At 50.3% G+C, this 15,791-nt stretch overlaps 1 pseudogene; it reads left to right on the plus strand.

Annotated features, from left to right (window-relative positions):
• The first annotated feature begins 13,298 nt into the window (after positions 1–13,298).
• Positions 13,299–13,813, plus strand: LOC129543550 (large ribosomal subunit protein uL23 pseudogene; annotated as a pseudogene).
• The last annotated feature ends 1,978 nt before the right edge of the window (positions 13,814–15,791 follow it).

Consider the following 15,791-nt stretch of genomic DNA (forward strand, 5'->3'; position numbering starts at 1 on the left):
CTCAGTCGTATCCGACTCTTTGCGACCCCATGGACTGTAGCCCGCCAGGCTCCTCTGTCCATGGGATTCTCCAGGCAAGAACACTGGAGTGGGTTGCCATGCCCTTCTCCAGGGGATCTTCCTGACGCAGGGATCGAACCTGTGTCTCTTACATCTCCTGCCTTACATCTCCTGGCTCTTTACCAGTATGCCACCTGGGAAGCCCAGGATAAGGCTGTAGGTAACAGGAAAGCCAGCAGAGCTGTGGCTTCAATAGGCTGGATGTTGGTCTTTCAGAGCTGAGGGGCACGCGGCCCAGGATGGGCAAGATGGCTCCAGATTCTGGGGTCTCTGGCTCCCCCTACCTTGCTTCATTGCCATCCCCTGAGTGTCTCCTGTTTCAGGCCAGTTTCCCTGGGAACCAGAGCTTGAGGCTGAGGCAAATGCATCCGTGCTGAGTGGTGAGTGTGACCCCAGGAAGGGAGGGGGTTGGTAAGGCCGAGGAGGGAGGGAGACACGCAGGGCTGGAGGCTAATCCGTTCAGCTTTCAGCAGACGCAGCCAGCGGTGTTGCCTCATGGGAGGATTTCCAGAAAGGCTCCTGGAGGAGAGCAGAATCTGAGGGCCAGGGCCTCCCTCCTGTTGGTCCACATGTATGTGGTCCACAGGGTGTCAGGACCCCACCTTCCTTGCGGCAGCTGTCTGCGTCTCCTGCTTGGGAAAGCCTGAGCTCTGGACATCAGTGGAAGGAGCGTCCTCAGTGTGAACGCATGTGGCGCCGGGCAGAGAGCGAGCGGCAGCCCAAGGGGCTCCCGACCTGAATGTGTCCATCTGCACCCCGACAGACCTGGCCAGGAACACCTCCTGGAGAGCAGGTCTCCTAGTCTCGTGAGCAGCAATGGGAAAGCTGTGGGGCAGGAGGGGAGGGGCCTGGAGCAATGGAACCTCTGGTGTGATGGGTCCGGCCCCGCCCAGCAGGAAAGGGAAAAGTTAGGCACCGTGACCTTGGCTGCGACGAGGTGGGATGGAACTCAACCAGCCTCTCTCTAAAAGATTAATACACTCTGTGGCCTACAAGAGTGTGGCAGGTATCAGGTGACCCTCTCAAAGGATCATTAGTGGCAAAGAGCAGGGTAAACACGGCTGAGCAAATCCTGAGAGGTGCACACACTGATGTATTTCACAGATCAGAATGGCTGCCTGGGCCCCAGCTATCACATCCACATACCTCTTACCAAGCAAGATGGACAGGACAGTTTGTACACAACCTCCTCACTGGCTTAGCTTTGGCCGGAACTTAGTTTTTTTATTTTTAAATTTATTTAAAGTGAAAGATAATTACTTTTCAATATTGTGATGGCTTTCGCCATACATCAACATGAATCCGCCATAGGTATGGACGTGTCCCCTCTCAGTCTTAAGTACCACATATAGATAAAAAGCATCATCGTTATGCTGGGTGGTCTTCTGCTCAGCTAAACCTTGGCAGATGGGTAGAGCAGAATACTGGGGCTGCCTGGCAATTGTGCCACAGCAGACAAGGTGGATGGACCCTGGGCTGGTGCAACAGGGTCCCCGCTGTGCGTCCTTCTTGCAAACCAGCACGAGGACGGATCTGGGGGGAAGGGGACGGGAGGAGACTGGGATGCATGAATAGGGGCTCCCAGGAACGGCAGAGGGCAGGAGGGGCGAGGGGAGAGCAGGAAAGCGAGAAAGGGGTGAATGAAGAGAGAGGAAGCGGGTCAAGAGGCTCTCCCAACCCGTAGGCTGGGCGCTTGGTTTCCATGGAAACCGCAGACTGTGGCAAGAGGTGAAGATCCTTGTGAGGCTGGGTTCTCTCCCTCCAGAGCTGCCCAGACCTCACGCTGACCTTGACCTTGTCACCCCGACCCCTGCACCGAGAGACCGCTAGGCAGATACACACCTACCACACCCGCCTCCTCCCCACCCTCCTCCAGTTTCGGGCTAAGAACTCAAGCAAATTCCCAACTTCACATGGTGGGAATTCACCCCATCGGCCTGGTGTCAATTCGGGAGCCTCTGGGGTCCCCTGCACCCCAATATGGACCTTCCCGTGTCTAAGAAGCTCCTGGGGAAATCAAAGAAGTCTGGTCTGCTGGAAATTAAGGCCAAACCAAGAATCCATAGCCCCTTGGGCCATTAGGTCTCCTAGGGGAGCAGGCCTGTTAGAGACACAGTTCCCTTGGGGTGGGCTGGCTTTGTACCCCTCCCCTCCATGCATCACTGGCCTGCCAGGCAGCTCCTGACCTGAAACTCCCCCGGAGCTGCCTGGACCCAAGCCACCCAGCATCCCAGCCAGTCCAGCCTCTGCTGGCGAGCTGCATCCTCCTTCCGCCCCAGGAGGAGTGGGGCTCCCCCGCCGACCTCAGCCCGGCAGGACCCTGTGATGCTGTCACAGCAGAAGCATCCACTCAGCCCCGGGCTGCATCGCGGGGTGTGTCCGGCACCAGGAAGGGCCTCTGCTCTCGCTGAGTCCCCCGCCTGAGGCTGTGGGAATCAGGGAGGGGCCTTTGGGCCGGTGAGCAGGAAGTGACGGGAGACACTGACTCATTGACTCCCGGAGGGCAGTGCCACGGCCTGCTGAGAAGGGGCTCAGACACGGGTCCCCAGTCACTGAGCCGCTTCTGCCCGTGACAGCCTCTTTGAGTCCCGATTTCCACGTCTGTAGGAGGAGGCTGATGTAGATCACATGGGGTTGGAGGAGAGGCCCTGGCTCGTCCTGAGTAATGTCTGGTTCTTCCTGTCCCCGTGGCCTGATTCCTTGCGGGCAGGCGGCTTGCTGGGGCCCCATCAGATACAGACGGACCCTGCAACACCCTGCACGAGCTGCGGTCCCCGGGCACAGCCAGCATGCAGGACCACGGGCCTCCTGGGTGCTCAGCGGGGCCAGCAGCTGGCAGCGGCCTTCGGTCTGTGTGCAGCGATTACAGACCCCAGCAGCTGGGTGGGCGGGTGTGCTGGGCACAAGACAGGGGCTTGGGGCCACTGACCTCACCGTTGGCCACCCACTGACCCCACCGTTGGCCATTCCCTCACCTCTGGAAGCCTCTGCTTCCCCTCAGAGGGCAAGATGGTGCCTGGGAGGCAGACTGCAGCCCCAAGACAGCCTGGTCCCACCGGAGCATCTGGTCTCAGATGCTCTGAGTGCCCCCCCACAACCATCTCAGCAGGGAGCCTAGGTCAGAACACCCTCCTGACCTGTGCCCTGTTCCCTCTTACTGCCTTCCTTGGCATTCCCTCAGATTTTTTCCCTTTAAACTTTTTTTTTGATGTGGATCATTTTTGTCTTTATTGAATTTGTTACAACACTGCTTCTGTTTTATGTTTTGATTTTTTGACCTTGAGGCGTGTGGAATCTTAGCTCCTCCACCGGGGTGCGAACCTGCACCCCACTCTTGACCACTGAACCAGGAGGTTAAGTCCCTAAACTTTTAAATTAAAGAAGAATGTCCCTCACCTGCTTCCCTGCAGCAAAGAAACAAGTTCCTGGCCCACATAAAGGCCACCCTGAGGCTGCAGGAAGTGATGATGGCTCTGCTATCCACCCGCTGGTGACGTGAGGACCTCTCGTGGTTTCCTGAGATGGTTGCCTTATTTCTTCCCGAAGGGGGCAGGGTGACTGTCCCAAAGCGTGGGGTGTGGTGTAGGGAGCCCAGCGTGTGGATGCGGTGATGGCACTGGGTGCGGAGGGCAGGGGATGGGGCTGGGCAGCGTGATGCCCGCCTGGGCTGAGCGGAGCAGGGTTTGCAGAGGGGGGGAGAGAATGGGGGTGAGGCGAGCCGCTGAGGTTGCCCCATCCCAGGGGTGCAGGGAGAAGCGTGCGGTGGGGGACGAGGCTGCGGCTGAGTCAGTCTGCCTGGAGCTCGAGGGGACAGGGTGGGGGTGGGCGAGATCGGGGCTGTGAGATGCAGGGAGGGGCTTCGGGGTCGGGTCTGGGCATCTGTGCGGGGTGTGCCCGGCCACAACCTGAGCCATGCCTGGCCTGGCTCTGCTCCCGTCCCCACCAGCCCACACGCCTCGTTCCGTGGCCTTCAGGTGGATAGGCAGAAGGGGAGCCACCCCCGGCCCAGGGCAGCGGGGGCGTCTGTCACTCTTCTCGTGGTTCGTTCAGGCGCTCACGCCTGTCCCAGGCTCGGCTGGTTCCTGGAGGCAGCGTGTGCTGTGGCCTTTCCAGTTCCCCCTGACCCTTCCTGTCTCCCCTGCGGCCCTTTCTGCTCCCACCACGTCCTTCCTGCTCTGCACGGGCTGCAGCCACACTCTGGTGCCTTCGTGCGGTTTTTCTTCTTTCCTTCGCAGCTCCAGGCCAGGGGCTGGGAGGAGGCAGCATCACCCGCCTGCCAAGTGGAGACCAGAGGCATCAAACGGCCTCTTTCCCCTTTTCTGCCCCGGAGAGCGGGGGGAGTCTCCCACTGTCATCTCCCGCACGTCCTGTGAGCACAGCACAGTTGTCCAAACCCCGGACGCGATTGAAGGCAACAGGCCCGGGGGTGGGGACAGGCCCAAACGGCCCCTCAGTCTCGCCAACGCCCAGGCTCTCGGTGCTCTTAGGCCTGGGAAGGGGAGGCAAGTGATGTTCCCTGTTCCAGTTTCTTCTTCCTGTCTTACCAGTTGAGCCCTGAGGCTGAACAGGACCAGGAAACTTGAAATGTTCACTTCTGCTTTTATAACAGAAAACCCAACAGAAACCGCTGTCTAGCGATCTCCCAGCCAATCAGAGAGCAGAGTCAGGGACCGGGGCCCAAGCTGGCCACCACCAGGCTGAGTGAGCATGGTCAGGCTACCGAGTCTTTCATGGCCCTGGTTTCAACTCTTGTAAGTTGGCCAGAGTGGATGGTGTTTCTCCAAGGCATCTCTGGTTTTCAGTACGATGATGCCCAGTCCCAGAAACATTAATGTGGTCAAACACCACCAAAAAAAGGTTCAACTCCTCTGATTTTTTTTTTAATGCAAGTGTTTTATTTTCAAAAGTGACTTGGAAAATGCAGTAGTCCCAAAGAGATGAATAGTTTCTTGTGCCATAAAAGGGACCAGGACTGATGTGACTTGTTCAGTCGCTGAGTCGTATCCGACTCTTGGCAGCCCCATGGACTGCAGCATGCTAAGCTCCTCGGTCCTTCACCATCTCCTGGAATTTGCTCAGATTCACGGCCGTTGAGTTGGTGATGATACCTCACATCTCATCCGCTGCCGCTTCCTTCTCCTTTTGTCTTCAATCTTTCCCAGCATTGAGGTCTTTTCCAATGAGTTGGCTCTTTCCATCAGGGTGCCAAAGTACCGGAGCTTCAGCTTCAGCCTCAGTCCTTTCAATGAATATTCAGGACTGATTTCTTTTAGGATGGACTGGTTTGAACTCCTTGCAGTGCAAGGGACTCTCAAGAGTCTTCTCCAGTCCCACAATTTGAAAGCATCAATTCTTTAGCACTCAGCCTTCTTTACGGCCCAACTCTCATCGTACATGACTACTGGAAAAACCAGAGCTTTAACTATACGGACCTTTGTCAGCAAAGTGACGTCTCTGCTTTTTAATCTGCCTCTACCTCCTCCCCATTTAAGAGATCAGCTCCCCTTAGGGAAGAAGCAAGGGAACCTGTTACTTGATTTCATTCTCTTTCTGCAGCAGGAGTCCCAATACATCCTTGCCTCAATTTCTCCTCTGCCCTCGTATCAATTCCATTGATCAAAAAGTCCAAGAACCAGAATGGTAACACTATGAATCACATACAAATATTAAATTTGTAGTGAGATCCCATATTGGGCCTCGAAAGTCTTGCCTTTTGACTCAGTCATTCACCAGGTTCTCCGTTGGACGGATGTTTTGTCCGCACCTGTTCATCAATGACCGCGGCCCAAGGACTCCGCGCAGCTGATCTCACTCCCCTCACCACCGCCCCGAGCAGCTGGCACCACGCTCTCCAGTTTAGAGACGAAGAAGTGGAGGTTCCGTCGAATCACGTGAAGCTGAGCCAGGCTTGAGTGCTGAGTCGTCACGTGCTCCATGTTGACCCGCTTGCTCCATGGGCAAGGAGGTTGCCTCAAGGCTTTGTAATTAGTGGGGTACCCAGGAAATGCACAAAATATCACATGATGATACGGAATATAACTGGAGTCCTAAGCGTGGATAAATGGTTAAATAAAGAAATTCAGACTTAAGAGAGAATTTTAGCTGAAAGCCTCGGAGGACGTCACCAAGGCGAGCTGAACGTGTGGGCTCAGCGTGGGAAGGGGCGGAGCTAAGAAGGGGGCGGGTCCTGTGTGGGATGCACGGCTGCAGGGGGCGTGGAGGGGCACTTCCCTGGTGGTTCAGAGGTTAGAACTCCGTGCTTCCAATGCAGGGCCCGTGGGTTCGATCCCTGGTACGGGATTTAAGGTCCTGCAAGTCGTGAGGGCGGGCCAAAAAAAAAAAAAGGTAGTGGTGCTATTTTTTGATGTGTTAATTTTAGACACTATTTCTTGTCTTCCAGTCCTGACTTTCTAGCTCTCTCTGCTGGACGCTGTCTGTCTCCTGCAGTCTTCTTCTTAACCCTGGGTGTTCCTCGGGACGCTGACCTTTGTGGATGAGGTGGACAGGCTCCCTCCTCCTCCGGCTTCATGCTGGTTAGTGGAGGCCTCAGCAGGTGACTGGATTCGAAGGCAATGGTAGGCGGGAGTGGGGGTATTTCTTCCCCTGGATAAGACCCCCTCCCCTCCTGGCAGGCTGCCCTAACAGCTGCTCTGATCACTGCCCCTCCCCTTGCCCTTGAACTCTCAGGTCTGAGGGTGGCAGGCACTGCCTGCTACTGTTAGCTCTGATGCTTCACTATCTGTTTCCCTAACCACTGCTCACACCTTTGTAAATAGGTCCTGTATTGTATTTTAATACATTTACCCCTACCCTACCCCTGCACGCTATATGGCTTGTGTCGCTGTTACTACACCGCTTACATTTTGGTGAAACTATTTCAATACTGCTGACTGCACAGCCCAGTGGTGAGTTATGAATTACATTTCCTTACTGAACAACTTTTTGGGTTTGGTGCCTTTAACTGTGTCCTTTAAAAAATGCTTTCATTTTCTATCTATCTGCCTCAGTGTCTATGTCCTTGGGCTACCTTCAGCAGGAATCTTGTTAGGTTGGATTATCAAGCACCCCCCACCCCCACCCCGCCACCCCTGAGGCTTCTGAGTGATTTTTCATCCACTGACCGCTCACTCTGCTCCATGGGTATATATCCCCACTCCTCATTGTGTTTGGAGCTGAGCTCCATTTTCCTCCTCAATTGTATTACTTTACCATTTTAACAAGCGCCAGAAAAATGTTTTCTTTAACACTCCGTTCGTTCCGTTCAGTCGTATCCGACTCTTTGTGACCCCGTGGACTGTAGCCTACCAAGCTTCTCCGTCCATGGGATTCTCCAGGCAAGAATACTGGAGTGGGTTACTATTTCCTTCTCCAGGGGATCTTCCTGACCCAGGGACAGAACCCGGGTCTCCCGCATTGGAGGCAGACGCTTTAACCTCTGAGCCACCAGGGAAGCCCTGGCCTTCAAGAAACCATGCAGTCAGTGGCCGAACTGGGCATGAGAAAGCCAGCTTTGCCTTGAGAACGCTTTCAGTGACCTAGAAATGTAGCATGGAGGTGGCTCAGCGGTAAAGAATCCGCCTGCCCACACAGGAGACGCAAGAGACATGGGTTCGATCCCTGGGTTGGGAAGCTCCTCTGGAGGAGGACGTGGCAACCCTTTCCAGTCTTCTTACCTGGGAAATTCCACCAACAGAGGCACCTGGAGGCCTACAGTCCATGGTGTTGAAGAGAGTCAGACATGACTAAACTGTCTGACTCAGGAAACCTTGCTTCAATTTCCGTGTCTGGATTTAAGGTCAAGGTGGAAACTGGTCAGGTCTGAAAACCACTGGTCTAGGAAGTAGACTTTAAAAAAATTTTTTTTATTATAGTAGAGTTGATTTACAGCATTGTGTTAGTTTCTGCTGTAATGCAAAGTGAATCAGTTATACACATACATACATACACTCTTTTTTAGTTTATTTTCCCATATGGGTCATTACAGAGTGTTGAGTAGAGTTCCCTGTGCTCTGCAGGAGGTCCTAACTGGCTATCTCTTTCCTATATAGTGGTGTGTACATGTCTATTCCAATCTTGGGGACCTAAGGAAAGAGAACCTGATTTAACTTTTTATTGCCTCTTGGTGAGAGGGGGGAATTGTGCAGTAAAGGATAACTGGCAAGATTTGATTTCTGGAATCACAATATATGTAAAACTCACCTAGACAGCATATTAAAAAGCAGAGACTTTCCTTTGCCAACAAAGGTCCATCAAGGCTATGGTTTTTCCAGTAGTCATGTATGAATGTGAGAGTTGGACTGTGAAGAAAGCTGAGCACCAAAGAATTGATGTTTTTGAACTGTGGTGTTGGAGAAGATTCTTGAGAGTCCCTTGGACTGCAAGGAGATACAACCAGTCCATCCTAAAGGAGATCAGTCCTGGGTGTTCATTGGAAGGACTGATGTTGAAGCTGAAACTCCAATACTTTGGCCACCTGATGTGAAGAACTGGCTCACTGGAAAAGACCCTGAAGCTGGGAAAGATTGAAGGCAGGAGGAGAAGGGGATGACAGAGAATGAGATGGTTGGATGGAATCACCGACTCAGTGGGCATGAGTTTGAGTGAACTCCGGGAGTTGGTGATGGACAGGGAGGCCTGGTGTGCTGCGGTCCTTGGGTTCGCAAAGAGTCAGACGCAACTGAGCAAATGAACTGAACTGAATCCGATAGGTGATTCTGTGGAAGGAGGATAGGATTTAAAGGCCATTGGAAGCTCTGGCCAGCACGTCTGCAGGAATTCTGGTGGCTGAGATTCAGAGGGATCCACACCCCAGAGCCTTCCCAGTTCTGTTTTGTCCAGGAGGAGAACTCAGGCTCTGATGGCGCTGGAGCCCTGGGAGGATGCAGGCCTGAGAAATGGTCAGGCAGAGCTCAGGTGAACTTTCTTCTTCTTCTTCAGTCGCTCAGTCGTGTCCGACTCTCCGCGACCCCATGAATCATAGCACGCCAACTTTCACTGGAGTTTAGAACCCCCTGGGCCTTCTGGGATCCCTGAGACAGGGCTTCATGATGGGCAAGGACATGAAGGGCCTCGGTGAGCTTGGTTTTCTACCAACAATTAAAAGTAGTTGATCTTGCTAATAAATAGGAGAGTCTGTTTTCTTGGCATTTGTTTTAATTTTGTCCTTTTGTCTAAGCCAGTGACTCGTTTGGTAAATCTACTAGATAAAGAATCAGAGGAAGAATTTCCATCCCTGGCCAAGGAACTAGATCCCACATGCTGCAGCTAAGGCCCAGTACAGCCAAATAAATAAATAAATGAATTACCAAAAAAAAAAGAAGAATCAGATGAAGCCCCCTTACTTCTGTGGCAAAAAAGCATATAAAGTCTGCAACTAACCTAAAATACTCTACTATTAAAAAAAAAACAAGGAAACATAAAATTCTAATACATGGAACAAACTTAAGTAAGGATTGGATCAGCAGACTTATCTTTAAGAATGTTCTTTGCTTTGTAACTGGCAATCAAGTGCCTCAAGGATTCCCTCCTTTCCTTTCCTTCAACGGAATTAAACTTGATTCCAGGGGAATGATGGAGTAACACTATTTTTGAATTCTGTTCGGTTAATACGGTTGGAAAGTAAGTGACTCTAGACAGCTTAGTGCTAGGGAAATCTTTTATCCATGAGGATAAAGCGGTTTTGCATTTGGTTACCCATGGTGTGAATGTCTGCATTCTACTTAAATTGTTGTTTAATTATTGATTGTTCAGCACTTGTTTTGCAGCCAGACTTCCTAGAGGAGGAGTTTCCTTTCCTACAGAGCTAGCTCTCCGTGAGAACCCAGGAAGATCTGACTGCTCAGGAGTTAGCTGGCATCTCTCAGGTGCGTGGTGATGGCCGCCGCAGTAGTGATGATAAACAGCTGTATATAACAAGAGATGATGCAGGCTGGTTTTTTGTTTCATGATGAAAGGGAAGAGCAAAGGAGAAGGTGGTCGAAGGGACAGGAATAGAACCTTCAAACAGAATTTTTCACCCCTCACAGAAGGGCAGTTTTTCTAGACTGAAACTCTTTTTAAAGAGAGAAAGTGCATGCGTGCTCAGTTACTCAGTGTATCCCAGTCTTTGGACCCCATGGTCTTTGCAGCTCTGTAGCCCACCAGGCTCCTCCGTCCATGGGATTTCCCAGGCAAGAATACTGGAGTGAGTTGCCCTTCCCTCCACCAGGGGATCTTCTGGAACCCATGTCTCATACATCTCCTGCTTTGGCGGGCAGAATTCTTTACCACTAGTGCCTCCTGGGAAGCCCAAACAAATATTAGCTTCGAAGCCTTCTTTGATCCATCTGCCTTTCCACACAGAGAACGTGTAGCTTCCTTCTCTTCGCCTACAGTATTTTATTTATATGTGTGTGTTCAGTCACTCAGTCGTGTCTGACTCTGTGACCCCATGGACTGTAGGCCTCCAGGCTCCTCTGTCCTTGGGATTTCCCAGGCAGGGATACTGCGGTGGGTTGCTAGTCTCTGGGAAATGGGCTATCCCTTCTGAAGGAGGAAAATGTAACGTTTATGTGAACTTAGTTTGTTGGTAATGGTAGCATACAAGACACAACCCAACAGATGATTCACCCAGGGGCCTAGCTGGCCAGGTAGGGCAAAATACTGACAAGGAACACTATATTCCTTCTTGAAAAAAAGCATCTGGAGGATTTGTCTATTTGTCATTTATCTAGCATCTGCCGTCAAGAATAAGGTTTCCAAATTCCCAACGTGTTTGGAGCAGGAGCACCCTGTTGCTGTTTGCTTGATAATATAATTCCTTTCTCTCAACCTGTCTTAAAAATCATGCATATGTTAAAGTGAGGCTAAAGTGAATTAAGATTTGCATAAGTTTAAAAACATTTTCCCCTTGAAATAATTACAGTCTTCTCTAGGGAGCCATGAAACCATACCTTGTCTGGAGCAGCATACATTTAGGCTTTAATAATTGCTGGATGAGTCAGCACTGGCTGACTTCCCAGGAGGTGGTTCCCACCGTAGGGAATAATTTTCCGTTCCTGGGAGGGGAGTCCCCTGGGAGACACCCTCTCTGATCTTTCGAGTCAGAGACGTGCTCTGTGCCGCCCCCTGGCAGCGCTTTGTTATTTCCAGCACGTTCTGTTTTCTGTGGACGATAGAACGTCACTGTGACTCACTTCTCCTATTAGATGTCGAATTCTTTGCTGAAGGGTCTATGCTTGCCCCTGGTGTTTACTGAAGTGAACTTGAATCCCTGTTTTGAGGGATTAGGGTTCTTGCTTGTCATAACCAGAGTCAGAATGCCCTAGAATGCCGTAGCATCAAAACAAAGTTTTCAGTATTGGATGTCTTAAAAGAGACATGTGTTGGGAGATAACCTTATGTGATTTGAATTTTTGAATAGATAAGGAATATTATTTGATGCAAGTGTTCACCGAAACTCTTCCTAGAGAAGAACTTGCTTTCTGTAAGTTTTAAAGAGAGTAATTTACCTAAGGCAATGCGTTTATTCAACAGATTGGTAAAGGGACTACTTGTTTCTTTTTAAGAAACTTGTTTTTGGACACTGCAGTGGAAAGAAGTAAAGACTTGTAACTGAGAATTCTGGATAAATGTCTATTGTTGGAAGCTTCCTGTAAACTGGCCCCAGGAGAAGAGGTACAGGGTGCCCTGAGCAGGTACTGCCTCTTCTCGGTCAAACAGAAATCCAGAATCTGATTTGGGACATGGCTGCAAACTTCCTCTTCATTGACTAGCCCTTTCTTGGCTAAGGTTGGGGAGGAAGCTCAAAGAAAATGTAGATGCCTAGACACACTGAAATGCGTTTGACTTTTTACCATGTGACAGCACCTTGCTCAGGGCTCTCTGCTTTGCCAGCATTTCCTTACAGGGTTTATGACCCTGGAAACAGTTGAATGTAAATTGGGAAGTTTTGGCAAAGCTCTTGGAATTACTTGCTGTGTTTCCAGCTTTCTCTCCCCTATTTACCTTGTTGTCTGTTTCTTCCCAGACATTCCTTTCTCTTCTTCCCTGTCACCCTTTAGGCATTTAATAATTGATGAGCTGTTTGTGCAATAATTGTTATCAGCAAGGGTCATCAATAGATGTCAAACCATTGGATGGAAGGTTACTGGGGACAGGACATGTGCTAAAGTATGCTCCAGAGCTACCTGCTGAGCGGAGGAGAGGAAACTTCCCAATGGAAAGAGCTGATGGTCACCACTTTATTCTCTGTGATCAGAGGTGATAGAGCACTTGTAGCAAAGCAGCCTCCCAACAGGATGAACCATGAGCTCCACAACATCACTGGAACTAACCAAGTCTCTGGACCCAGCTTTCAGTTGATAGGAAATACAGGGCAGAGGCTAGGGACAAGGTAGACTGCAGTATGATGAAAACATCAGCCAAGCCAGAATATGGGAACTTTTACAAAACTGTCCTGGACTCCTGAAAACACCAATACTAATCCCCTGGAGAAGGGAAAGGCTACCCACTTCAGTATTCTGGCCTGGAGAATTCTATGGGCTGTATAGTCCATGGGGTTGCAAAGAGTTGGACACAACTGAGCGACTTTCACTTCACTTCATGAATAAAAAGTGGGGAGGGACTGTTCTAGATGAAAGGATTTAAAAGAGTGTAAAGAGACATAAGATAGTCCCTTGGACAGCAAGGAGATCAAACCAATCAATCCTAAAGGAAATCAATCCTGAATTTTCATTGGAAGGACTGATGCTGAAGCTGAAGCTCCAGTACTTTGGCCACCTGATATGAATAGCTGACTCATGTAAAAGACCCTGATGCTGGGAAAGATTGAAGGCAGGAGGAGAAGGGGCTGACAGAGGATGAGATGGTTGAATGGCATCACTGACTCAATGGACATGAGTTTGAACAAACTCCGGGGATGGTGAAAGACAGGGTAGTCTGGCGTGCTGCAATTCATGGGGTCTCAAGTGACCGAACAACAAAGAGACAAAATGGGGCTTCCCAGGTGGCGCTAGTGGTAAAAAATCTGCCTGTAAATGCGGGAGATGCAAGAGAAACAGGTTTAATCCCTGGGTCAGGATGATCCCCTGGAGTAGGAAGTGGCAACCACTCCAATATTCTTGCCTGGAAAATCTCGTGGACTGAGGAGACTGGCAGGCTGCAGTCCATGGGGTCACAGAGTCAGACAGGACTGAAGCGTCTTGGCATGGGTATTAGATGACAGTAGGGAATTGTTAATTTTCTTAGATGTCCTTTTCATGAAGATGGCGCCGAAGGCAAGAAGGAGGGCCCTGCCCCTCCTAAAGCTGAAGCCAAAGCAAAGGCTTTGAAGGCCAAGAAAGAGTGTTGAAAGGTGTCCACAGCTACAAGGAAAAGAAGATCCGGACGTCACCCACCTTCCAGCGGCCCAAAACACTGCGGCTCAGGAGGCAGCCCAAATATCCCCGGAAGAGCGCCCCCAGGAGAAACAAACTTGACCACTCTGCCATTATCAAATTCCCCCTCACCACCGAGTCAGCCAAGAAGAAGATAGAAGGCAACAACACACTGGTGTTCATCGTGGGTGTCGAGGCCAACGAGCACCAGATTAAACAGGCTGTGAAGAAGCTCTGTGACACTGACGTGGCTAAGGCCAATACTCTGATCAGGCCTGATGGAGCGAAGAAGGCATATGTTCGACTGGCTCCTGACTATGATGCTTTGGATGTTGCCAACAAAATTGGGATCATCTAAACTGAGTCCAGCTGGCTAATTCCAAATATAAAAGTTTTCACTATGTAAAAAAAAAAAATTCTTTTCTTAGATGTGATGCTTAGATGAGGCTTTTCAGAAGAATGTTTGTATTCCTGGGTGGAGTACATTGAAGCATTTAGGGGCAGTGGCTATGACACCTGGGCTCTCCACCCAAATGGTTTGAGAAAGCCCATGATATGACCAAATCCTGACAGTCCTTGAGTCCAAGTGGCTCGTATGAGTCTTCACTGAAACATCTTTCTAACTTTTATGTTTGTTAAATTGTTAAAAAGTTGGGAGAAGAAAAATAAATGATGGACAGATGGTGAGGCTGGAGGAGAAATCCAGTGCTTAGCTTTACCTCCACAGGCTCCCAGGATCCTTTTTGTTTGGGGCTCAGTCCAGACAGTTTTCTTCCTGGGACTTGTGGGAGCCGCATTCCCTTCACCCATCATTCTTTCTCCCCACTCATCTCTTCTTCATTTTGAAAGTGCTCTCGAAGGCATTTGAGGTGTTTTTTTTTTTTTTAATTGGAGTATACTTGCTTCCCATGTTGTTTAGTTTCTGCTGTAGAGCAAAGTGGATCAGTTATACGTACACACAAATCCCCTCTTTTTTAGATTTCCTTCCTGTTTAGCTCACCACAGAGCATCAGGTGGAGCTCCTTGTGCAGAGCAGTAGTTTCTCCTTAGCTGTCTATTTTAGACATGAAAAGAAAGTGGAAGTGTGAGTTGCTCAATCATGTCCGACGCTTTGTGACCCCTGGACTGTACCTGCCAGTCTCCTCGGTCCGTGGAATTCTCCAGGCAAGAATACTGGAGTGGGTTGCCATTCCCTTCTCCAGAGGATCTTCCCGACCCAGGGACTGAATGTGGGTCTCCTGCATTACAGGCAGATTCTTCATCATTTGAGTCACCAGGGAAGATGTATATATGTTGGGAGTGGGATGAACTGGGTGACAGAGGCATTTGGGCTTTTATTTTTTTGATCTTTATTTATTTCTTTGGATGCATCAGGGGTTAGTTGCCGTATGTGGGATCTAGTTTCTGGACCAGGGATTGAATCTGGGCCCCCCCCGCAGTCTTAGCCACCGAACCACCAGGGAAGCCTCTCACTTGAGTTTTGATGAAGCTACCTAAAGGGATTTTCTGTCAATAGGATGAGAGGCGCTGGGACACTCTTCAGCAGCTGTGGGTGTGCATATTTGGTGGTGACGATGACCGTGGGAGAGGACATCCATTTACCACTTGGCGTGCTTCTTCATATAAAGGGTCTTCGCACTCAGAGTAAAAGCTTGTTGGGAGAAGGGCTCTCTGGTTTCAGTGTCAATACTCACTGTGCATTCTGTAAGTCAGGGCCTGTGAACCATCTTGCCCCGGTCCATGGACCCAGATGCCCAAGACTATTCTAGCAGGATTGTGATTTGAGCTCAAGTCTGTGTGGATCCCAGGTTGGAGGTAATCTAGTTGGCCCAGGAGACCGCTGGAGGTCTTTCAGGATTGCAGAAGTACCATTCTGTTCCAAGAATGAAGGAACAAACACAGAACTGGCAGCTCTAGTGGATCGGAGACAGAACCTGCCAACCTAATTGCCACCCACACCAGGGAGGCCGACCTTCAGGCAGTTGGGCAAAGTCTGAAGCATCTTGTGAAATAGGCCAGGGGACCAGCCTTCTGTTCAGAGGGGGCACTCGGATCGAGGGGAAAGCCAGCCAGTCCACTGCGTTCCGCCCTGAGATTTTACTGTCTGGCTCTTTGCTTCCATTCTTTCTTGTGAGAGCGTGTAGTCAGCTCGAGAGAGTGACTCAGCACCTCTGCCCTGTCTGTCACACCTTCTAACTGGCTCCATTTCCGGTGTTTGGAAATACGTGACTGGAAACTCAGGGTTAAGATGGCAGAGCAAACCCACACATTTATAATCCTTTCCCCACCTTTACTGAATGAAAATAAACTACTGACCCATCAGAAAGAAATGAAAGCCCTTCATCAATAAACGTTCTTGTGTGCCTAAGTCAGATT

The sequence above is a fragment of the Moschus berezovskii genome, chromosome 23 (assembly GCF_049115385.1).
Source record: "Moschus berezovskii isolate FMDL1 chromosome 23, NW_MosBer_1.0, whole genome shotgun sequence".
NCBI classification, from domain to species: Eukaryota; Metazoa; Chordata; class Mammalia; order Artiodactyla; family Moschidae; genus Moschus; species Moschus berezovskii.